This window comes from Leptinotarsa decemlineata, unplaced genomic scaffold, assembly GCF_025532065.1.
Source record: "Leptinotarsa decemlineata unplaced genomic scaffold, Ldec_3_MD MMD2_P_RNA_scaffold_11, whole genome shotgun sequence".
Lineage (NCBI taxonomy): Eukaryota > Metazoa > Arthropoda > Insecta > Coleoptera > Chrysomelidae > Leptinotarsa > Leptinotarsa decemlineata.
In genome coordinates, this window is record NW_027412525.1 from 2,554,019 (window position 1) to 2,580,559 (window position 26,541).

At 34.5% G+C, this 26,541-nt stretch overlaps 1 protein-coding gene and 1 long non-coding RNA gene across 10 annotated transcripts in view; both read left to right on the forward strand.

Moving 5' to 3' along the window:
• The window catches only part of LOC111507953 (uncharacterized), a 247,589-nt gene that overhangs the window by 27,661 nt on the left and 193,387 nt on the right, over nt 1-26,541 (forward strand). The gene's annotated exons all lie outside the window — the stretch shown is intronic.
• Nucleotides 3,023-26,541, forward strand: part of LOC141479981 (uncharacterized) — a 29,148-nt gene continuing 5,629 nt past the window's right edge. Inside the window, exons 1-2 of the long non-coding RNA XR_012464099.1 lie at nt 3,023-4,248; nt 21,083-21,214. This is a non-coding gene — a long non-coding RNA (uncharacterized lncRNA). The remainder of the gene's footprint in view (nt 4,249-21,082; nt 21,215-26,541) is intronic.

Below are 26,541 nucleotides of genomic sequence, written 5' to 3' on the forward strand. Positions count from 1 at the left end.
ATATAAAACAATAACTTTTCGGGGTCAACTTATCAGTTTGCCCTTTATTACACTTCAGCGGGTTGAATTGAATTTTTTTGTTTGGAGAAATTTCATTTCATTTCAAGATCTTGTATGACCATTGTATTGTTTACCAACCTGTTCTCCCCACTGTTTCCCATAATTAGAAATGATCAAGAAATACAGAACAACTTGTCGAGCTTTGCAGGCCTAATATCATCTGCCTAAGTAGAAGAGGCAGATGTGATGAATAGGTACATCTGTTATAGTTCGGATAATTGGTGAACTGGAAATACCGGTGGAAAAATAAAAAAAGTAATTAACATTACCTAAAATATTTGTAATAAGGAAACATGTTTTTCCAACATCTCTCATGTAGTTATTCCGTTCCGACAAATTTATTTATTATTTCATCGAATATAGAAGGAAATAAATATTACTTCTTCAGACTGGAACTAATTTGCTATAAAATCTAATGAACATCGAACTTTATCGGAAGTAATATAATATCAATATCTTTGAATAATATATTCTTGTAGGAATCAGTGGGTGTTAGTATAACTGAAGTTTTTGCTCTTGGGAGCATTCACCTTTCGTGGAAGGAGTGAATCATTGGGCGGCTCTTACACGGTCAATATTATTGAGGCAGTATCGATTTTGATCAAAATATTAAAGGGTAATATTGAACAAAATGAAAGCAGTTTGATTTATGTTGAAGGCCCATTAATAAATTGAGGCGTCAAAATGCTATACTGTTATTTTACCATATATTGAGCCAATGATCGATTCAGTTATATTTATTTATTCATTTATTATTCAAACAGGTCTACAAGGCGTTATTACATGAATGAAAAAAATTGAAATATGAATTTAAATTGATACATTTGTATGGCTTTTTTTGGTCCCTTGGGAGGTGTCTGTCTTGTCCATTTAGTTCAAGTCTTCTCATGACACCCATTCCATCAGTCTCGTTCTCTGTACTAGTTTGTACAAGTTTCGTGTTGTACGTACATATATTGCCTGCCTCCTGTGATTCAGTGTCTCACATTCGCATAAGATGTGTAGGGCTGTTTCCATCCCATCGTTGCATAATCTGCAGCTGAGGTCTTCTTTGTACAGCTCCATTTTATTCAGGCGTTCTCTAAGCCGACAATGACCGGTTAGTAAGTAACCCTGTAATTATTCTGAGCCAATCCCTACTATATTGAAGTAGTTCTTCGGTTCTTTTTTTGGACGGTTCCCTAATGAAGGTTCTACTGTGTTTGTTGCCAGGTACTCTGTATGCTTGTTATTGGTTATGTCCTAATCTGGTTTCGTACCAATGATTTTGGTACTCCCAGAGCTGGTTCAGGACCTATAAATGAAGTTGATGATCCGTGTCTTGCGCATTCATTAGCTTCATCAGTACCTTTGATTCCCAAAGTTAATTTGTTCCTGTTTGCAAGTTCATTCACTTCTTCATGACATTCCCAGACCAGTTTTGATGTCACCTTCGGGTTTGTCAGAGCCCCTAGTGCGCTCGTGCTGTCTGTTAAAATATTGATCCGCTCATTTCTTTGAGATCTCAATTTAATAAGCCTTACACACTGCAAGATAGCATACACTTCTGCCTGAAAGACGGATGTGCATAGTCCTAGCGGATAACTGTAGTTTAAATTTCTATCCGCTCGGTATATTCCAGCTCCCGTTCCATGTTTGGTCTTCGATCCATCTGTATACCAGGTGTTTTTCCCAAACATGTTTTCGGGATGACTAATGGTATTCCACTCTTCACGGTTTATGATTTTGGCCGTGAAGTTTGTGTTAAAGGTGTACTATTGAAGAAACAATAATATTGAAGAAAATAAAAGTTTGATTTATGTTGAAGGCCCATTAATATATTGAGGCGTAAAAAGGCTACTGTTATTTTACCATATATTGGGCCAATGATATCGATTCCATTATATTTATTTATTTATTATTCAAACAGGTCTACAAGGCCTCATTACATGACTGAAAAAAATTGAAATATGAATTTGAATTGAAACATTTGTATGGCTTACAGTCTAATATCTTATACATGCTTAATTGAAGTTTCTTATGTACTGTGTAACGAATTTTTTGAAAGCATTCAATGATAGTCTGGAACGTGGAAGAAACAGATACTTTCACGGAAAGTGTTCATACGCGACGGACTGTGACTTCTCATCGTTTTGAGGTTCAACTCAGTACACCCGGAACTTCACTGTTCAAGACCTCTTTTATTTGTAGGACTGCCTTAATGTGGAATATACTTCCTGAGAACGTTTTTTAAAATGGATTCAATCTCCAGCTATTCAAATCCAATGTGAATCACTACTTTCGCACAGGCACCGCTCTAAGAGCGCCTTAAGGATTTTCCTTGAAAAAAACAGTCCAATCTATATCCATCAATAAGTTGAATGGATTCGCTAGTCGCAACATGATTATAAGCGGTGACTTAACAGTAGTACAAACTGGGGGTATATTGAACATAAGAGAATTTCTAATTCTTCTTGCAGGCACATTAAATCTTATCCGTGTAAGGAGTTCAGGAGAGTCGACTTTATGATTCAGTATTTTGAAAAGAAATATAATATATTTTGGTTTCTTCTAAAGCCCAGAGACAATATTCTGAATTCATTTCTCAGTTGTGTTGTTCTAACTATTCTGTAGTCAGGATAGATACGATATTTTTTGTAGTACAAAAATCTCAAAAATTTTTTTTGAGATTTGTTTTGACCGTGAAAGTACGGTTCTATTTTCATATCACGTAAGTGCATGATAAAGTGAATATTCTGTAATTTTGTTGTCAAAAAAGCCTTTTCTCTCTTTCTCTCTCTCTCTATCTCTCTAATTTTCTTGAATGTTGCTTTCCAGTCGGACGCATTTGTCCAGGCTCCTCCTATCAAAGATGACAGGAGCTTCGTCTGGGGGAGGGGGGCAGCAGTATTGCCCGAAGCCAATGCTGCCACCCCCTTTTTTGTCTAACTTTCTTACGATGAAAACAATTTCACTTTTTTATTGTCGCCTTCTGTTCGGAAGACCTTTCAATTTTTTCACATATATTTTTTTAGTCGCCACATCTTCGGGAGACCTTCAGGTTTTTAAATTCACATACATGGCCCCCTTTACGTGGTTATTCGAATCACCCCGGCCTGGATACCGGCGTTACATGATAAGCAGATTGAAGATGGTCTGAAGCTTATGGTTCTGGAGCTACAAATTATTTGAGTTGAAAACTAGCCACCCTGAATAACTTTTGGAACAATGATTTTCACGAAAAATAATAAAACACCTCAACAATAGAATACAGGGGGACACATTTTGACATATTCGTTATAGAGACAAATATGGAAGCAACTAATCAGAAAAAAGATTTTGAATAATTCTTGAATCAAAACCTGATGACTTGGCAATGTGAGGAAGAAAAAATTTCCTAGTAAATGTTCAAAAACGTTTCCACCAACTTCCGTACAATGGTATAAACGAGCTTCCATTGCCGCCCTCACATAGTTGAGAATCTCGGGAGTTATTTCTCTGCAATGCCTCATGATATTCGCTCTCAAATCTTCTAATGTTGTTGATTCTATCTCATACACATAGAAAGAAATCTACTGGAGTGAAATCCGGAGACCTTGGTAGCCATTCTGTAGGACCTCTTCTGCCAATCCAGCGACCAGGAAAGTGATCATCCAAAAATTATCGCACTGGAGCTGCATAATAAGGAGGTGCATCATCCTGCTGAAAAACTATTTCGTTTTCGAATAAATTTATATCCTCCTCAATTGCCCTATTGATGCACGGTATCATAGGATTCTCCAACATATCCAAATATTTATCACTAGTCAAATTATCATCGATAAAAAAATCCTATAATGTGGTCACCTAAAATTCCCGCCCATTCAGTTTTTGAGGTCGTTGGGTATGAACTTGACGGTATAAATGATGATTCGTATCACTCCAATATTGACAATTTTGCCGATTCACCTCCCCATTCAAACTAAACGTACATTCATCCGAATAACAAATTTCATGCAAGAAATTCTGTCGAAATCATCTTCGTTCAATTCATGAACTAATCTAATCTTATATGAATGAAATTTTTACTTATGAAGGATCCTGATAACATTTGTATGACTGATTCTTGAATCTCGAGATAATTTAGTAAGAGATTGCGAATTTTCCATTAGTCCAACGTGCCATAAAACTGCAGTACAAATAGCTCCATCGTTGACAACTCTTGAACGGGTATGCTTTTAATTGTTAACAGATCCAGTTTCCATAAATTTGTCCGATAATTCCGAAACGTATTTGTATCATAATTTCTTCCTGGATGATCATGATTGAACATACGGGCAGCAGCTCTGACACTATTTGCATTTTGGTAGTACAAACTCACTATTTCAATCCGTTCTCTAAGCGAATAAACCATTGCTTCTCAAGAATTCGCAAAAACAGAAACACCAATTGTAACTTCACCTGGTAGGTAATCGTTATTGTAGAATGAGACAATACAAAATGAAGGGAATATCGAATTCAAACTTAATTAGGCAAAATAAGACTTTTTTGAAGTATACTTCACAAAAACACTAATGAAACCTAGCTACCAGATTGTACAGAAGTTCACTCAGTGGTTTTTTTTATTTTTCCTGCAAATCATTGTACCAAAAGTTATTCAGGGTGACTTGTTTTAAATAGAATGTACTGTATAATAGTTCAATGTTTAGGTAAAATGGATATGTTTCGAGAAAACTTGAATTTACAGACAGTGTTGCCCCTCATAAGTTGACCACCAGTACATGAAAATGTTTTGGGTATTCGGTATACCTTCCAACGGTATGAGCAAATAAGTTATTTTTAGTCCATTAACATACGAACTATTCTGTAGAATTTATATATATTCCAGTAAAAAAGATGTAGACCTTGACCCGTATTTATATGGCTTTTATAATTATGCAGTATGTATGCGATAATTGATACACGAGTGACGCAGTGCTTCTATCGTTTTGAACTAAAATAATGGTGCGTGGCATTTGCCAGTTTGTATGTCTTGAATATATGTTTTGCAAAACAATATTCATACAGTTTTTAAAATGAAAAGCTGGTCTCTTTTATTCACTCTAATAAACTGGTCCTTTATTAATTTCATTTATACCAATCAGATAGATGCATGGGAATAATTTTTTTTAAAATAACAGATCCTCATTGCAATTTGAAGAACCAGAGCTCAAAAGCCAAGCATTCGTGATGCAACACCATACAGCTTAGTTTAGATCTGCTTTAAGGTGTCATTAATGGTTATAGGCTGAACTAAGCATGCACTGGCCGGCTTTTTGATGAAAATTAATAACACTATACATGATAATGATTATATAATTCCCACAATGACCTGTATTTAAAACGCGTTTCGCTACACAGTAGCTTCATCAGTTGGATTGGTGCATCAAACTATTGTACAGAGTGGGCCAAATTGGACACTTTCAAAGGGAAACTCCTGTTTTCAAACTAGATAGATGAAAACTGATGGTTGTGTCCGGTGGTTAAATTTTATGACAAACAAAATGGTGAAAACCGCATATTGATATCTATTATCAGGTACTATCAGTTTTCTGTTCCATCCAAGATTCAAACCTGTTCGAAATCTATCAGAAAGGTTTGAGGATTATCTTCTAACCATTAATCTGACGCATGCGTATTCCGTATTACTGTTTCTGTTTTATGTTCATGCAACTTGCAAACAACATAACCTGCAAAAATTGTTATAAAATAAATTATGTATTTGCTGGCGCAGTAAAAATTAGGAATTCTTTAAGTGAACCTAAAATATGAACATCTTTAATTACACAAATTAATTATTGCGGTGACCTACTTACCTCCCAGTTCCATGTTGATTAGTAAATAGAATAGAGATATAAAATACTTGCAACCTTCTTTTACTCTCCAGAAATACACGTGAATAGATTTATTTTTAAAGGTTATGTTGAAATTCCATGCCAAACTTCAGTTGAACTATCAGCTGTTCCAATCAGAAATTTCAAATTAATCATAAACCAATATTTAACAGACATGCGCGTTGACAACGATTTACAAACTGTTGAAAATCTGTTGGTGACTCAAGGTTGGAACGAACCTATCGTTTCTGAGTTACAGCATTTTTTTCGAAGATGTGCAATTTCGAAAAGTTGCTGTAACTTTTTTCCTATTGAAAAACGTCTTATTTCTATAAAAACATATCCAAAGCACTTTTTTACGTAGAATTCGATGGTGTAAAAAACTAATTTTTTAAAATGAGATATCAATGGTTATTAATGGAAAACTATTTTTTTAATGAGACACCCTGTAGGTATATTCCTGCATATTTCGATAGAGCTTAAAATTACCTTTCCAAAAATGTACCATGCTAGAGTCATCCTTGGAATACAGAGCTTTTAGGTTTTTTCATGTAGACTTTGAAACGCACATTTAGATCAAGTAGGCTTTGGACGACGCGACGCGGCGATAAACGGAAAGAAATTGTTCCGTAGTAGCTATCAAATGTTGAGAAAGCATCACAACAGTGATTAAAACACATAGTTTCAATAAAACTGATAACAATTTATACTATATTTACTAGTGATAAATGAAACTTCAACAATATTAATAATAATGATAGAGAACAAACAATGAGATATATTTCTTCAGAGAAGGTGTTCGAAATGTCTACCAGCTTCTCCCACTTTCAGACATCTTTTCTAAATGTTTTTTGCCGAATCAATTAGTTCAGTAGGAGTAAGAGAAGTAAAACTTTGTATCACTGCCGCATTCGTATCTAGAATTGGTCGGCAATTTAAAAATAACATCTTTCAACCTTACCCATAAGTAAAATTCCATAGGCGTTAGGTCCGGTGACCTGGCCGGCCAACGGTTGGGTCCTTGGTTGGCTATCCAATTATTACCAAAATTTGCAGTCAAGAAATTGGTGACAATTGCAGAGTTGTGGGGCGAAGCCCCGTCTTGTTGAAAGTATATTTTTCTGAGCTCCATCAGTGGCAATTCATCAACAAGTGGTTCAATATTTTGTCTTAAAATTTACAAATACTTCTGAGATGTGAGAATGTCATTTTAAATGAAAGGACCGATAATTCCACCTCTGAAAACATCTATCACACACTTAATCCAAATCTTTCTTGAATTCTCTGCTCAACAGTAGAATGAGGATTTTGTTGTGCTCAAATATAAGAGTTGTAGTGGTTGAAAATGCCGGCACTGCTCACATAAACTGCGTCTGTCCAAATACAATACAATTTAATGAAAAATCAAGCACTTGGTTATTCTAGGAACCACTGGCAAAAAGCCATTGATCCTGATGTATGGTTTGAATTTGCCTTTCCAAAATCCTCCTAACGTTGACGTTTTGGGATTATTTTCAACAGTTCCTAAAGCGAATATTTCTTCCAACTTCTTATCCCTATTTGATTTATATAATTTTGTCCTTTTCTTTTCAAATTGACCTCCATCAATTAGGTTGTGTCGCAATCTTGCGGAAATGTCTCTAAGAGGTTGTCTTCTCTCTGGATACCTCTCGTGCTTGCTGCTTCTGCATTTTTTCCGGTTTGTATAAAACAGACTATCATATCCCATTTTTCATAACTCTCATACTTCATTACGAATGTGTGTTTGAAGGTGATTGACAATGTTTCATGATGAATTTCGTTAGTTCAGAGTGTTCAGACTTCCATTGTCTTATCTATCTAATATATAAAAATGGATGTTTGTTGGTTGGTTGGTAAGTGATAAACTTCTACATCGCTCAACCGATCGTGATGAAACTTGACATGTATAAGTAATTTTTCATAGAGAAGTTTTTTAGTGTATCAATTTTTCTGTAACTCGCTACTAGATGACGCTGTAGAACAATTTTTTGAAAGCACTGTTCTATAACGCTGTTCTATATATATATACATATATATATATATATATATATATATATATATATATATATATATATATATATATATATATATATATATATATATATTAGACAATGGGAGTCCGAACTAATGAAATTCATCATTGCGAATGTGCTTGAAAAAACCACTAATTGAAGAGCGTCTTTACTGCTTAAATCAAAATTTGACAGTAAAGATTTGCATTCTGTTCTAACGCCGCATCGTCCAAAGCCTACTTGATCAAAGTGTGCGTTCAAAGTCTACGTGGAAAAACCTAAAAGCTCTGTATTTCAAAGATGTCTCTAGCATATCATCAAGCGTGCTACATTTTTGGAAAGGTGATTTTAAGCTCTATTAAAAGATGCAGGAATATACAGAACATCTCTTGAAGAAATAGTTTTCCATCAACTTTTGATATATCATTTGAAAAAATAATTTTTTTACACCATTGAATTCTACGAAAAAAATGTTTTGGAAATGTATTTATAGAAACGAAAAATTTTTGACAGGAAGAAATTTACAGCAACTTTTCGAAAAACATGCTGTAACTCAGAAACGATGATAGATATCGATATGTGGTTTTCACTAGAGTTTGTCATAAAATTTGACCCTCAGACACAACCTCCAGTTTTCATTTATCTAGTTTGAAAACAGGAGTTTCCCTTAAAAGTGTTCAATTTGGCACATTCTGTACAGGGCGTTTAATATAACAGTTGGTTATTAGATAAATAATTGATTTTGGCAAAAAAGTAAATTAAAAAAAACAATTACACAATATTACTTCTAGAAAAACAGAAAACAATGAATTTTTTCTGATTTTAACTGGTTCAACTACTTTCCTTGTTTGGCAAAGCATGCCGTTTTCAGTTTCAAAAGTTACGGTATCACCGCACTGATCTAATTTTCGTCACCCTCCCTATCGAAAACCCTTCAAACATTTCTTCGAAGCGATCAAAATCCCTAGTAGAGCATTCACTAATCCACTAACGCCTTTCCCATGTCACGTTTTGCTTCGTCGTTCATTCTCAACGGTCTTCGAGGTGTGTTGAAATTGTAAATGAGTTTCGTGTCTGGCCATTATTGGAGTATATTTGCACCTTGCATACAATACGCATTTTAATTTGGATTAGCTTTAAATGGTTTGCCGTAGGAACGATCATATAACCAGAGAATGAAATGCGGAACGGATTGTGTGGGTACTAATTTATGGTTCAACTAGTTAGCGAGAACCAAATATTTCCTGACACTATAAAAGAAACAAACATTAGTGAATCAGAGAGAAGAAAGTTTTTTCATTAAACATCTGGAGTATGATATCAATCAATCAGTACTTTATTGTTTTGAAGTCTAAAAACTAAACTTATGGCTGAAGCACAATAAACAATATTGTAATTATCTATAACTGAAACATCTACCGCAGAGGAGTGAATAATAAATAATTGAAAAGACGAAACGAATCTTCTTTTTAAATTATCAATGATTGAATGAGCTGAATTTCCTTGGTAAAATCTCATAACCATTGCAAATGATAGAACGTTTTATTTATTTTTTCAATATGAATATAACGACTGCAAGCTCATACCGAAAGGTTTATACTCTTCACCGTGGACCAAAGTGTTTAAAAACACCATTCTGGCAGACCATAATGAAACCCTCGATATCCAATTCAACCCACTTGACCTGAGGGAGGCAAAGATTAAGTTCCTGAAGTAAATTGATCATTGCGACTTTTTTGAGGGATTTTTTCTTGAAATGTGTTAACTTGGTGAAAGAGTTTTGGTTATCCCATTCAGAGTTGAAAACCAAGCCAAGTACAGAAACAAAACTAGAGGAGGTCCTAAGCCAAGACTTTGAAGTCGCTTCCTAGATTTGACAAGCTGTACTACTTCAAAAGCATATAGAGTAAGATCGGAACCTTGACCATATTTGAAGATCATCCTTGCTTTTCCAGATAGTTCATGACCAGATCGTTATTCTCTCCTAAAGTTATCTGTTATGAGTTACGTTTCTGCACAATAAGATAGGTCTCTCGGGCATTCAGAAGGAGAAGGGTGCTTTCTTTATCTTTTCCGTGTTCCCCATATCGCCATTTCCTGAGATGAAACATTATATTTGTTCTTTTTGAATTACCGATTTTTTTCCTCTGATCGTGAAATAAGGCACTAGTCTTAAGACATTAATTATTAATTTCAAGTCGAAAGAATTCATATTTTCCATTTATTCATACTAAAAACTTACAACTCGGCCGTACAATATAATATCTATGCTCATGCATGAATTTTACCGCTGAAAATCATAGACCCAACTGCTGAAAACTTAATACTCACAACTTCTGACTACCACCTTGAAGTTAGGATGAAATAGCTGTAACCACAAATCTTTCTGATTGCAAGGGATGATATACCGGAAGTACGATGAAATATCTCATGATGATGAGATGTAGAAAAGAAGGGAGGTAATTAATAAAACACGGTAATGGTTGACAACAGACTAACTTTTTTGAATTGAAGGGGTTATATTTTTTTTTATTCAAAGTAGAACTCATGTGAATGATATCTGATTCTTATTCCACAACAAATGTTTGAAATACAAACTGAGTTGAGAAAAGTATCTTCTGTATAATTCAGTGTTCATATAGAAGTATTTGTTTCGAAAGAATCATTTTCTTTCGTGTAATTCAATGTTTATATGAAAGTAGCTGTTTCAGGAGGACTTTCTTTCAGTTTGTGTCTGAAAGTTACTTCTTTGCATGATCTAAACATCCATGTATAGAGTTACTTCATTCTTTTCTTTGGAAGATTCCCTCATCCTTCTTTTTTTGTATCAAGATGGAATAGCAGAAAGCCAAAAACTTTCTTTCCCAAAAATTAATCACTCCTAAAGAATATAACAAAGTAGAACTCATGTGAATGATATCTGATTCTTATTCCACAACAAATGTTTGAAATACAAACTGAGTAGAGAAAAGTATCTTCTGTATAATTCAGTGTTCATATAGAAGTATTTGTTTCGAAAGAATTTTTTCTTTCGTGTAATTCAATGTTTATATGAAAGTAGCTGTTTCAGGAGGACTTTCTTTCAGTTTGTGTCTGAAAGTTACTTCTTTGCATGATCTACACATTCATGTATAGAGTTTCAAATTGATTACTTCCTTCCTTTCTTTGGAAGATTCTCTCATCCCATTTTTTGTATCAGATGGAGTAGTAGAAAGCCAAAAACTTTCTTTACTAACTTTTTTATTTTCATAGATAATGAAAGTAGGTACATAAGTTTACACTCATATATAATAGATGGCGTTACTCGGATGATATTTTGTTATAAGTTGCAAATTTATTTATAACGCCCTCTCTTAACAAAATATCCTAGCAATTACTTAGCTTCAAGTTACAATTTACAAAATATTACAAGTATTTTAACAATGAAAAATATCTTAAAAAAACTACATGCTTATTTTAATTTACTTTACTTCCCCTATACCCATTAGATCCATGAATTTATAATGTTTATTCGTACAAAGTGACTTAGTAAATATATTTGCCGGCATAGAAGAAGTTTGTAAATAATTAGGTTCAATTTTGTTATTCACAACACATTCTCTAGTGAAATGACGGCGTACATCAATATGTTTCGTACGTTTGTGAAACATCGGATTAGAAGCCAATTTTAAAGAACTTTAATGTTCACTATACAAGCACAACGGTTTATCATATATACCTAGTTCTGACATCAAGTTTTTCAAATAAATTGCTTCTTTACAAGCCTCTGCAAGTGCCATATACTCTGCCTCTGTAATAGACAAGGCAACTGTCATTTGCTTTCGTGACTCATAACTAATTACAGAGCCTGACAGCACAAAACAATATCCTGTATAAGACCTTCTGTCAATGTTACAAGATGCCCAGTCGGCATCAACAAAACCATGTAAATCAGTAATATTTTTCCTAAAAATTAAACCAAAATGTTTAGTTTTTTGCAAATATCTTAACAATCTTTTCAAATGTTTCAAATGTGTTTCATTATAACATGAGTTATATTGGCTCAGAAAGCTAACACTATAAGAGATATCTGACCTTGTGAGAACTGAAAGATACATCAGTGATCCAACTAACTGTTGATAAGGATGAGTCTCACTGCAATTGTCATTAACAGCCTTTTCTAATTTCAAGTTTACAATTAATCATATTGATTTTTTTTTTAAATATTATCAGTAAATTGCTCTTGGTCCAACGTTATACAATCCTTTTGAACATTTACATTCATGCCAAGGCAAGTTTTTATTTGACCCAAATCTTTAATCTTGAAATCTGACAATACACTCCTCATCTCTTTGTAAAAGTTGTCACAGTTATAAAAGACAAAAAAGTCATCGACAAATATAGCTACATAAACTTTTACATTATCATGACATTTCATGAATAAACAGGGTTCATATTTAGATGTCTTGGAACCTAAGTTTAACATACTGGATTCCACTTTTATGTACCAAGCCCTAGCTGACTGTTTTAGCCCATATATGGCCTTTTTTAACCTCAAAACTTTATTATCACAATTTGTGAAATCTGAATTTTCTGGTATTTCCATAGATACACATTCATCTATATTACCATTAAGGAAAGCTGTTGGTAAATCTAAGTGGTTCATTTTTAGGTCTAGTTGAACACTTAAGGCAAAAAGTAATCTCAAAGTAGAATAACGCAAAACTGGTGAAAATGTTTCATTATAGTCCATACCTTGGATCTGGGTGAAGCCCTTAGCTACAAGTCGGGCTCTGTAGCGCACATTACTACTACTGTCACCCTTTTTCTTGAAAACCCACTTGTTTTTCACTATTGTGCACTCCCTTGGCCTATCCACTAACTCCCACGCATCATTGTCCTTGAAAGATTTCAGCTCTTCTTGCATAGCACTACACCAATGCTCTTTTTCAGACTCTGTGAGAGCGTCGTGTAGACATACTTGTTCACTAGTAAAGTCTTCAACACTCATATTTGAAAAACCATATCTCTCTGGTGCACGACGAACTCGCTTCTCTGTTTGAACGGCAGCATCACTTTGAGTGGTGACCATACTGTCATCACTTGTTGAGCACTCACTATATTCTTCATCTTGATCACTTGAGGACTCACTTGCAACATAAGTCGGATCTTCTTTGCTTGATCTCTCATTATCTTCAATGCTTGTCAAACTTTCCTCCTTACTTGCATTCTTGTCCAAAACTGCTGCTGGTAATCGGTTCTTCAAATACACTGCTGTATTCACAGCCTCTGCCCACAGGTGTTTGTTGAATGAAGCATCATACAGGACACAGCGTGCTTTTTCTACAATTGACCTATTGAATCTTTCATCCAAGCCATTTTGTTCCGGCGTATAGGCAACTGTCTTTTGATGCATTATTCCATGTATTTTTTAAGTAATTTTCCATTTCCACTGAGCAGAATTCTCCACAATTATCCGACCGCAATATTTTATTCTTTTGTGACTGTTGATTTTCAACCTGCTCTTTGAACTCTCGAAAATACTTAAAAGCCTCATCCTTTTAATTTAGGAAGTATACAAAACACATCCGGCTGTAGTCATCAACAAATAACGAAAACTCATCTATGATTCATTTGAATTCAGATTTCTTTACACGCTTCCATTATCACCGACATTTCATTTTGATCTCTTTCATCGTGAATATCACTGGAGTTTTTTCCCAACACCAAGTCGTTATTTTTAACACCTCGATACGTGTTTCGATCACTAAGTGATAATCTTCAAGATGAAGATTAAACTGGAAACTTCGCGAAGCTAACGCCATTTATGCTATACAGATATACCATACAGGTATGGTATACCACACATACAGGTATACCACACCTGAATTAATTATACAATTTGCCTTATCTATTATTTTACAATATGTCCTTATGTAATGTTTAAATATTTCATCGTACTTCCGAACACTCAATGTCGACCAATTTCCGGCCGGTTCGTTTTTCAGCTGGTCGAATTCGGAGTGTGTACAATTAATATAAATGTTCCTATTTTTATCAGCATATGTGAGTCACATCGTTATGAAAATCTTTTTGGGCGTGCTAGTTATTTACAAATGACTAACGAATAGAAGAGGGAGATCCTCATTTAGGGTCAATATTTAACTTGGGAGTATTACACATCCACACTTGAATATATGAAGAATCAATATTCAGTGTTAATTAAAAAAAAAGGAATGGAGCAAGTAATACTAATCCTCCTATTGAAACTAGATTTAGTAAATTTCAAAACTAAAGTTTTCCTAGTAAAATATAAAATTTCAAAGTCAATATTTCTAAAATTAAAAAAATGGTACATGATGAAACGACTGAACAAACCACATAATCAGGAAAAAACACGTGACAACGTAGGTTCATCAGATACGAAACTTCCTATTTATTGAAACCAGAGCTCGAAAAACAAAGTATTCATGATCCAACATCAGACAGTGCCGTTAGATATCATCAGTGGTGATAGTCTGAAACAAAAATGCATGTCCTTAAAGGACAAGCTTGAGTGAGGTGATATCTCCCCTTACGTCATATACTATCTATGGGATCGTCAGAAGATCCAATTCACAAATATCAAAGATAAACGACGCTGCCCAAGGCCGTCTGTTAAACCGTTGACCAAGATCTGTCATTATTAGAACCAAGTAAGACACTCCTCAGATTTTAATAAATAATGCCGAAGGAGAGACTGAAAGATATCCATCAGGTGCACATCCCTGCGACGGAAATCATCAATCAAACACCGGGGTTCTAGAAAAATTCAGAACTGGAGGCGTTCAAGGATGACAAAAAAATGGTGGATTTGAAGAAGATTAAATGGGCTATAAATTCATTTTAACCAAATGAACTACTTCAAGAAGTGATCTAGGAATAACATCTGGAAAGATTAAAGAAGACAGAGGTAGCCCTTGTCCTGGCCAATGTAAAACAACTCAAAACCGCTATCTACGAACTAGACAGGGTGCAGAGACTTGCTTGTTAGGAAATAATGGGAGCAATAAGAAAGTACTACACCAATGGACACTTTCAAATCTACCGTCTTTACAGTTTTCAATGAAAGAAAGGCAAGAGAAGGGAATCAGACAATGAAAAAGCTGATTCGTATACTGGACACGGACCATCATTGCATAAATGGGACCAAAATCAGGTTCTGATCAGGAAATCGGTTGATGAGACATAAAGAATATAAGACAGCCCAAGAAGAGATCCGAAGAACTGCTTCAATTGAGCAGGAGTCGATCAAGAATATTTACAGGACTGGAACTGTCAATTTAGAGGACTCCTGAACTTGATAGCTGTATTTACCGGAGAACATAGCTGCAGATGAACCAAAATAGAGACGTTACAGCTAGTGTCAGTTTTATGAGAATCACGTGAGGCGATCAACGATTAAGAAAAGAGTATGAGAAGCATTCAACAAGTGAACAGGATTGTTGAAATTGGAGTGAAACGCAATAAACCTACATTTGGCAGTATTTTCCAGTGATTTTAAAGAAACGCACGGCTGTAGTATTGCCACCAAGACAAGAGAGTATTGTATCTTATTTCGTTTCTCGACAAGATAAGAGATTAGCCATCTTAGTGAAGACGAAACAAGACAAGACAGTCCTGTCAAAAGAACAATAACATTTGATGAAAAATAAGGATTAATTCTTCTGAGTTTTTCAATTCTGTATCTGTTGTTTTTATTTGCGGCTAGTAGTAAGGCTCTTAGATCCGCCAGAAAATTGTTTAATTCTTTCTTGTTTGCAATGTTTCTAAAGCGTTTCATATGTATGAACTAAATAATGTAGTGCATTAGGCTGTTTCAAAAGTTTTGTCCGTTTTTATGAGTCTACTTCAAACTATAATATACAGTAAATACTCATTCAATTCAATAGAAACAAGCGCATATTGAATCAGTGCACTTTTGCCAACGTAACACAAGTCGGTTGATCCCGTCAGCATAAAAAATGCGTGATCGGGATTCGATGAAGTCGAAAAAGTCCGTTTTTGATGGTCCTGATTAAAGAAGGTTCTATCGGTGAGAAAGTTATCGAAGTACCCGAAAAGATGGTAGTCGGTTGGCACTCCTCAAACTCTTTGTTTGAGGAGTGCCAGAAGATGACAGTACTACCAACTGTCGAAAGCGCTCGCAGATAATTAATAGAAGATATAAAGCTTCAAATCCTTTTTGTAGAATTTAATATTGTAATATTGAAAAATTTGTATATAAGTATAATATAATACATATATACAAAAGTATAATATAATACATTTGGGAGTCACAATCATAAAATGAAAACAACGTTGTTGGAGATTTTTAAGGATGTTAGAAAAAGAGAAGTCTCGGATGAGTTATTATCAATCGCAGCTTTCTGAAATCAGGTTACAAAAACCACTTTGAACGAAGCAGCTTCACAACCAACTTAAAAAATGTATGTACATATGTTTTGAAAAAATATATTTTGAAAAAGTATAGTATCTCTAGTATAGTAATTAGCCTCAAGTTGAGTGATTATACCGTAATCTGTAATTGACAAACAAGTCAATCGACCGTTGTCAAAAAATTGTTTTGTACTATAACAAAAGATACACTGATAATTCTCGATTGTGATATAATACTGTTTACAGGTGGCTAGAAACATATTAAGACGTTTCTTCACGGATTGTTGAACAAAGTAAAAATAAGTTTAAGATGACAAGTGCGAGGTCAATTGGATATACTTAGTCGTGCGAGTCGTACCACGACATTACGTTGAAAAAACTGTATCGTTGAACGAAAAAATATAGAAATCTTGTGAAACTTCTCGTTTCATGGTTATGATAAAAGATGAAACGCTGGTAGAGACATCGATTGTACATTAAAGTTTTCAAAAGATCACACCAATAGGTACAAGAAAACAAGACGTGTGCGTCTCGGGACGCCCAACAGAAGTGATAACTTGAACTAATCTAAGTTGAACTATTTAATATCAAATTGTTTAACTTGAGAAAACCTTTGGTTGTTACTTAAATTTTATATACGTATATTAATACGTATATAATACGCACTGTATTACTCACAATGATGTGAGTAATACAGTGCGACTGTATTACGGTACTAAGGGTTGGAACTTCATTACTGGAATGCTAGATGACGTTAAAGTAGCTAGATTTTGAGATTTTTTTGACAAACAATTTTTTTATCATACATAAAAGATATTTATTTCAATAAAAAGGATCTTATGTTACTTCTAATACCTCCAAGAACATGTGTATAAAATGTCATGAGTAGTTTTTGCGTGAAACCGTAACAAACAAACTTACATTCGCATTTATAATATTAGTAGGGAAAGGATGATAAGGAAAGGTTATTTAATAATAAAATCTATCATTGATTATTTTGTGTATGTACATATAGCTACCATAAGCCAATTGTTACTTTTGTAGGATCAAATGATGAAACTAATAATGTACATACACAATTGTCCACAGTAAATGTCACAGTATGTGTCAGGTAACGAAGCGGTTTACCCTCCCATAAGGAGTAATCACTTCAAAAGTAATTTGTTCGAAGTTTACTTTACTCCATCATTCATGAATCTGTTTAAAAATCTGTTTTTTCGTTAACCAGCTGAATATAGTAGAATATAGTAGGTACTTGTTTTACGGGAGAACGGTTGTGCCTACAAGTAACTGGTGTAAAAATTCTACCCACCACCTAACTCGCTAAGTTTCTTGGTATGTTTCATAACTATATCAGTTTTGTTATTTACAATTATAATAACTACTGAATCTTTACCGTGTCTCGGGGTGAGTAAAATAAATGCAGGCCAGTTTTTCCAATCAATTGAAAAGAGAAACTTGAATAAAACTGGCCGATACTTGATGAAAATCCATATTAAAACTAAATGATACAGTTTATTGTATGATTTTCACTATAAAGGGTTTTACAAAAACCGCGACACGTGTTTCGCTATACAATAGCTTCCTCAAGCGTAAACTTTACTGAAAATCATACAATAAACTGTATCATTTAGTTTTGAAATGAGAAGAAAAATTATTTCATCTTCCGAAACGGATTCGGACAGGGAGGTTATTGTGGAATAGATGGAGTATACATGTCATGGTCACTCCCGTGAAAATTCTCTTGATGATCCTCATTTTGTACAGGAGTTATATCTGCGATTGCTTCTCCGAAAAAATATTTCACCCCAATTGTTTCAAGTTTCGTATAGTTTTGATATTAATATACAGTGTAACTCTCATTTTTCTCCGTTTCTTTTGTATGTTTGGCGAAACGGCCCTAAGAAGTATTTTTTCTTTTCAGAATTTTTCGGGGAACGGTCATCTCAACAAAGAGATTTTCTTTTGAAAAAAGCTATAGAAGAAACCAGAGAACTTGTGATACACGATTGTACTTTATCATCGTAGGATTTTTTTTAACAACACTTGTTACTCGTGTACTATACCAACGACAATTTACAAGTTCAAATCTTAGAGTTTTCAGTGGATATTTTGTTTTTATGTAGAATACTCACATTTCTTCATGATGGAATTACAACTATTATTCTTTTGGAACAAATATTTTCTGCGTTTGTAAGTTATAGGTCGTACTCTTGTAACTAACACATGTAAAATATTGAAATCTGAATATCTTAGTCAATGGAGTGCCAGCGGGTTTAATTCCTTATTTGACTGCAATTCCTAGAAGTTCGATTTTATGCATTCTTGTCTCGTTTGTTTTGCTGTGAGATTGAATCGGCCGATGCCAGATGATATTCCATAACATATTCGAAAAACACTTTTTTGTGAGATTTTTACTAAACAGTTTTACAAAAACGCAACACGTGTTAAGGCACATTGTAGAATTAAAGCATGGAATAATATGTAGATTTTAGTCAGTATAGAAACGCTATTGTATAGCGAAACACGTGTTGCGTTTTTGTAAAACTGTTCAGTGAACATCTAACATAATTTATATGGTATCGAAAACCTTTTTACCTTTTTTTACAGTATATAAAGATATACCGGCTGGTTTTTCTAAATCGCTATTGCTCAAAAACCCTCAAAATTGGAAGGTCGGTTGAATTACAAAATAGTGCTGTATTTGAAAGGTCGGTCAAGCGTTGTTCTGAATTCGAGAAAAGAATCAGGCGTTCTCGAGACATTCGATGAAAAAAAATTGTCGATTTTTGTCTTCTTGATTCGGAGCTCTCCAAAGAATCCATATGTATGTTCAAAACAATAAGGTAAATTTTCATTTCTCTCACAAAATATTCATTTATTCATCAATTTCTATTCGGTCCCCTTCAGATATAATACACTAGTTGTGGAATTGGCCGCGGTGGTAGTGCGCGGCCCGACGATCTGAAGGCCGTGGGATCGATTCCTGCCTCGATCAGATATTTTTCTCGAGAGAATTTATCTGGTTGAAGCTGGGATGATTCTACAACCGTGTTAGGAATCACATGTTAAAAGGTAAGACCTCGTTAGTCCTTAGCTTGCACAAGTTTCTCAACTTCTGAGAGTTGTCGTTCGTATGGGGGCGACAGCTGATTAACGGAAAAACGGGCTTTAAACAGATATTTTTAAACAGTGCCAACTTTTTTCCAATGCTCAAAGCAGTTCTGATCTGCACTATTAGGTATGTGTTTGAGCTCCCTTAGCGATTCAGTTTTTATCTACTCAATCATCAATCGTCGCAAAACGTCGTCCTTTCATAGATCTTTCCAATCTTGGAACATGAAAAAGTCGTAGGGAGCCTCATGTGGTGAATACGGTTGATAAGGCATGATAAGATGTTGTTTTTGTGCGAAAACGTCCTGGCTGCGGCCACATACATCGCATAACTTCAAAATAATACTCCTTATATTCCGTACTACCATGTGGCAAGATCGAAGAAAATAGTGATCAAACTCTTGAGATTCGATCGAACTTGGCGTACTTTTTTTGGTTTTGGCTCTCCTGGGATCTTCCATTGGAACGATTGGACTTTGATTTTGATGTCATAACCATATACCAATGATTCGTCATCAGTTGTGACTCTTTTAAGCAAATCTGGATTGCCTTTGACGTCATTTAACAATTCCTAAGCGATGCTCATGCGACATTTTTTTTTTCAAAATTCAGCAATTTTGGAAAGAACTTCGCTGCCACACGCTTCATACCCAAAATTTACGAAAAAATTGCATGGCATGAGCCGACATCCTCAGCAACTTCTCCAATAGACGATTATCCTTAACAATTTTCTTCGCTTTCTCGATATTTCATCACTGTTAATGTGCTGGGGCGTTCAGAGCGACCTTCTGTAAAAAGCTTGTACCACTTGTAAACATTTTTGTGACTCAGAGTACAGTCACCGTATGCCACTGTTAACATATTAACAAGTGTTTTTGAGCACTCAATTTAATTTTTTACAAAAATGTTATGCAAATTCTTTTATCCATTTTTTTCGATAGCAGAAAATCATCGAAGACACAAAACACTTCTAACTTTTTTGCTTCTCACCAACAAACTGAACATGCTAAACAGCTGAAACTGTGAACATATCTTGAAACAAGTGTACTAACATAATAAAAACTCTAATCGAATGTACGTACCCCGCGAAATTTGAACATTCATCTTATTTTTAACGAAGGAAAATCTTAATTGACAAGTTATGTATTACCAAGCTTTTACGTTCGTGTCACGATTTTCCATTTTATTCATTAGGTACATTTCAAATGTCCTGAGGATGACTTAATAAAGGGTAGAAATGCCGACATTGGCAGAAATTGACTGTAGTTTTTTTTATTCCTGACCTCTTTCAACCAAAACGCCAACACAATTAAATATATTGATGCCACAAATAATCTTGAAAAAATATTGTGTATTCAATCGTGATGTCCTACTAACCTTATTGAAGTAATATATTCGTTTGTAAGTTATACAAACCCATCGATTCAGTGGCTCTGCAAGAAAGCGAGAATTCTGAATGACAGTATTATTATTCGATGTCTATTTATAGCTTGTTACGTATTTAGTGTTTTCCAAAGATAATTACCATAATAATTCGAATATTTGACTTTCATATTGATATGCGAACGTTAATTATTATTTTATCTTCGTAAGCATGGCTTTCTGACACTCATTGAGGACATATTGAATATTTTTTATTTGTTTCAGGTAAATTCAACATCCTCAAGAGTTTGCTTTTGATGGCCAAAATGAAGAAAGTATTCTTTTCAAACAAACCGGAAATTATGGTGATTGAATATTTCCATTTTCTTGCTTTGCATTATCGTGATATGACAATTGGTAAGACAAATCAACTATTAAAAAAAAAGTATTTTGTCACCGGAACTTCCGATAAGCTATAATACCACAAAAAGATTATAGACCAGGGGTCGGCAAGTAATTTTAGGTGTGGTCCGGTATCTGTGGGTTTTACTAGATCCAGAATAAAACAACTGATAAAAATTAAGTGCTGCCTATGTATTATTTTGGTTTCAAATCAAATTGTGACGGCTCAATACCATCGGTGTGAGAAATCACACCGACGGTATTGAGCCAGTTTTTTATAGTTTGGTTCTCGAGAGGAACAGAAAATTCGAAGTGTGTCCTTTAGGTAGGCGTCCGTTAATCTCTAACGATATTTGTTTTTCAAAAAATTAATCTTTGAGAAAGATGTTTCTTAGAGAGACATACATATGTCGAGCTAAACATAGTGGCCAAATTTATAGCTAGTTTCTTACAATTTTCATATTTTTCTGGAACATGTTTGGTCCAAAATTCTTCAGTGAATACCGTTTTATATATTTGCAAAGACACATCTTCTTGCAAATCAATAATCTTTATTTGAAGTGATGCCTTTAGCAGCCACATCTGCCCATTCTGCTGCTTCATCAACTTGAAATGACGATTGAAGAAACGGAGATAGCTTGACCATCTCTGCAAAGTCTTGAAATCTTGTAGCAAATTCGTTTCTGAGATTGACCAGAAATTTTACAAACACTGCACTGCCTTCTTCACAGTTCTTTTTATATTAAAGAATTGTCGGAATATGAATAAATTCTTGCTTGCAATATCTTTTTCAAAGATATCCAGCTTGCGACAAAAAGCAGACACGTTTTGTATCAGATCACATATTAATTTTCCATTTCCTTGTGATGCGCTCTGTGTTGAGCCACGACCAGCATATCACGCTTGTTTGTGCTTTCTGACTCCGTCCGCATCTAAGTTTTGCAAGGAGGTTACTTCTTCTTTTATCAGCCAGAAACTTTCAATAACTTGACCTTTACTTAGCCAACGAACATTTTGTCGTGTTGAGTCAGAAAATGCTGTCAGAAAGAAACTCCTTGAATTAATCAATTTGACCAAGCTTTCCGTCACTTCTTTCAGCGTAGCACTAAGTTTTCCACAAAGGGTTGCCTGGTGAATTATGAACTGATACGATATTAGACCTGTGTTTTTATCCCTGATTCTCTTTACTACATCTTTTTCTTTGCCAAACAAAGGGGTCCCGTCAGTTGAAAGCGATGACACAAACTAATGTTAGATTTAATAATAAATTCATCAATGACATTGAATCAATCTTCTCCTCGAGTGTAACCTTTCAACGGCAATATTGCTAGCAATTCTTCCCTAAAATTCTGACACTCAATATCAAGAAATCTTACGAAAATAGGCATTTGTTCATTATCAACAATGTCACATGATTCATCAAGTGCTATGGCGTAGCAAGGTGCCTTTTACAGAAGTTCAAGAAGAGTGTTTTTAATATCAACAGCAAAAATTTCCGTTTATCGTGTATTACTTCTCGGTGATAATGAAATACTTTGAAATGCAGCGACATCTTTTTTTCTTCTAAAAGTGCCGTGACTACTTCTAACATATATTTTTTCACCATCTCAGAATCTGAAAATGGTTTCTGCTGTTTATTAAGCGTCCAGCATACACGTAGCGCTGCTTTTGTGGATTTTTCTTGCTCGCTTATTCAACGAACTAGTAATTTTGTGTTTTTTTTGTGAGAACTGACATTGAAGTTTTCATTTACGAGCCTTACTGCCAAGAGGAAAGTTTTTGTGAATTTGCTGATGAGTTGTTTAGTAGTGTCGCTTCAAATTTCCACTCTTAACAATAGCGACAGTTAATATAAGGCACACTGGAACCGCTTGAGGCCTATTAGGCAGCGTAAAACAATATTGTTCGGTCCATTCTGCCTCCTCCTACTTTCACTGTCCACTTCATGCTTTTTAGAATCCATATTAGCATAGGTACGAAAATATTATGAAAACGTGAAAAATCACAGCAGGCTGTCAGTCTGCTTCCCCCGCTCACAAGCCCGCACCCCCGATTTTGATATTCGCTCGCGCTTATTTGAACAAAACAAAATAGTGACAAGCGCGCACAAACACACAAACACCCAAACACACAGATAGGAAACTAATAAAACCATATCAGTTGTAGTTACTCGTAAAACAGGTTGAATAGGCAACTTGAAATAAATTAAGGACATACTTAGTTGAATTCTATGTGGCTTAAAAAATATTACTTCAATTAATAAAGGTACAGTATACCTTATATACGTATAAATTTTTATACTTGGTATATAACACATTACAATATTTGGCGGTCCGATGTTTGAATTTTCGCGGTCCGTTTGCGGACCGCGGTCCGCCTGTTGCCGAGCGTTGTTATAGACCTTCCGTGCCGGGTATTCTCCTACTTGGGTGATCGTCAACTTTAAAATTTTAAATACGAACTTTTTCTCAAATGGTACATTTTTATACATAATAAACAATGAATTTGGCATTAACCGGTTTATAGTAAGAAACGTACAGTTGAAAGAGTTGAAAGAGAGTACACAAGTTGAAAGAGATCCGATACGGTTACCTACGCACACACCAAATTTACTCCTATAGATTTATTTTCGTGAGGTTGTTTGAAGGAGAAGTTTATGATAATTGACCTAACGGTGTAGAATATCCGCAAAAGAAAATTAGAGATGACTATCGCGGACTTACATTGGGAGTGTTTCGAGTCGCCTGTACAACAGAAATTAGTGCCGATGTGTGGCTTGTGGGGGAGAAAAATTTGATGTCCTCTAATACCTCAAAGGTCATCATAGTAAACCACGTATTGTCAGATTTGGAATAAAGTATAATTTAACAAGCGCAACGTTCATCCCTGTTATAACCGTATGGAATGTTTTAGAGAATACTGTGTAGGGTTTTTCCTACAACTATTTAGTTTGTGAAACATTTCATTTCGTAATTGATTTTTATTTTTGTATTATAAATGCTAGTCAGGAAATTAACTTTTCATATAACTCTATTATCGAGCAGTCGTCCAAAATATCCATCTTCTCGGGTTTTTTATGTTAATTCTTTTATTATAATTTTTACTTATTATTTTCGTATTTTATCATCGCATATCATTGGAATGCTCTCTTCTCTCCTAACGAACGTTAATTGCCGAAAAACATATGCATATTTTGAACGACAGAAACCACTTGGGATGTTTCGAGTAGGTATTCATTGTTAACTCTTTCATGGATTAATACAAGGGCCCAAGTGGTTGACCTTTCTTGACTAAATTTATGACCCCAACCATTGTGAGAGATAATTTTTCAAGAGTTACTGGGAACACATTTTCTTAGCCGATGCATTCATTCTGTTCTGATATTTCTGCCGAGAACTATTTCTAATTCAGGGGTTTCCGCCGAAAATTAAACCCGCTCTATATTATCCTTGCTGACCGAGAAAAGACTTCCTCAAGGTTACCCTGTAATTTTTTTTTTCGTGTTTTGTTTTTCGTTTTGTTGGTGTTATTAATAAATTTTATTATTTGTATACGCTGTGTCCGTCTGATTAAAAATTCAACTATCACCAGGCCCGACAAGTGGGAGAATCTGATTTTATCTAGCAATATTTCAAAGTGAACATAATAAACCGCAACTCTCCATATTCAGAATGAAGTAGCGCATCGTTTATTACATATTAAAGCGTAAGGCAGCTTCATCTACAGGGTGTAACATGAATACATTAAAATATTCAACTGACGCATTCCTGAGACAATTTTAAGAAAACAAGACACCCTGTGCCGGAGGTACAGGGTGTTGGAATTGAATTTTTTTGTTTGTTTTTCAAAAATAATTTTTGCCAAAAATAAGTTATTTGCACAAAATTTGATACACGATTCGTATTAATTTTCATGTACCATCTAGAGGGCGCTGTGCACCCTGTCGTTATCTATTTCAAATTGCTTTAACTTTTTTTACAGTGAACTTTTGGTACTTTTCATGAAAAAAAATAATTCCCACACCTTTGTCAAGTGAAAAAGGTACACTCAGGTACATATTACTTAGCTTCTAGGGCGGTAAGTGAAGTTGCTGAGAACATTACAAAAACTAAGTATGTGGTGGATCTTCCTATAAAATTTTTATCAAAAAATTATTCGTTTTCGAGATACAAATTGATGAAATTTTTCAAAACATGATTGGTTTTTTGGACTTTTATTCAAAAGTTAAAGACTTGGTTTCTCAAATTTGTCTCAGGAATACGACACTTTAATATTTTAACGTACTTCTGTAACATGACCCTGTATATGTCATGTACGTAATATACGTTTTGATTTAGTTTACAATCATTTTCTAATCAATCATCTTTCTATATTTTCAATATTGCATGTGAAATACATATTTATCTGACAAACGAATTCAGCTGCGATTCTTCCAGAACTTTCGAGTATATTTATCTACACAACTAACTCATTTGCGCTCACGCGTGAAAAAAAGTGAAAGGTTTATTTTGGCCATGCCATCAACCATGACTCAATATCACGAGTTCGTTAAACTCTGCTCTTTCGCAGTGTAATAAATTTCAAACAGAGCTGAACTTCATTACGTTTCGTTACGAACATCAACTGTTTTTCGGCAGCGGATTTGGAAGAACAAATGAGGTCATGCTATCGAATCGTGTCTATCTTCAAACTCGAAATTTCATTAAACTCAAGATTTAAATCTATTGAAAACACTTTTCCAACACCAGAACAAAAATGGTGTTAGGAAAGTGTGTTCAATAAATTCTTTTTACGCCAGAGGTTCCAGTACGAACTATCAAGTCAGGGATTAATGTCTAGTTTTTTCGAATTCCAGTTTTGTGCTTGGAATTTCAATAAACTTGGGCTTTAAAGTAGGAATTTAGTGAATGTTATTTTTTTTAAGGTATGGCCCTTGACAAGGGTGATTTTCACAAAAAAATTCATCGTTAGCTTTTTTTGTTCTCATTACAACTTGATTTGCAGGGTTGAGAAATTATTTTATGGGGTAACTCCAGTTCAGCAATACATGTTTTCCATTTACAAAAAAAGCATTGAGAATCAGTGCAAATGCTCCAGCATTCGACCACTGCCAACCGTTGTTCAGGAAATATATCATGCTTTTGCCATCTTTGTATATATATTATTGTATATTGGAGATACATAAAAATAACCAAAATTATGAAACACTCTCTCACAACCATGAATATAAAACCAGATATATATATATATATATATATATATATATATATATATATATATATATATATATATATATATATATATATATATATATATATATATATATATAGTACTCTTTGATC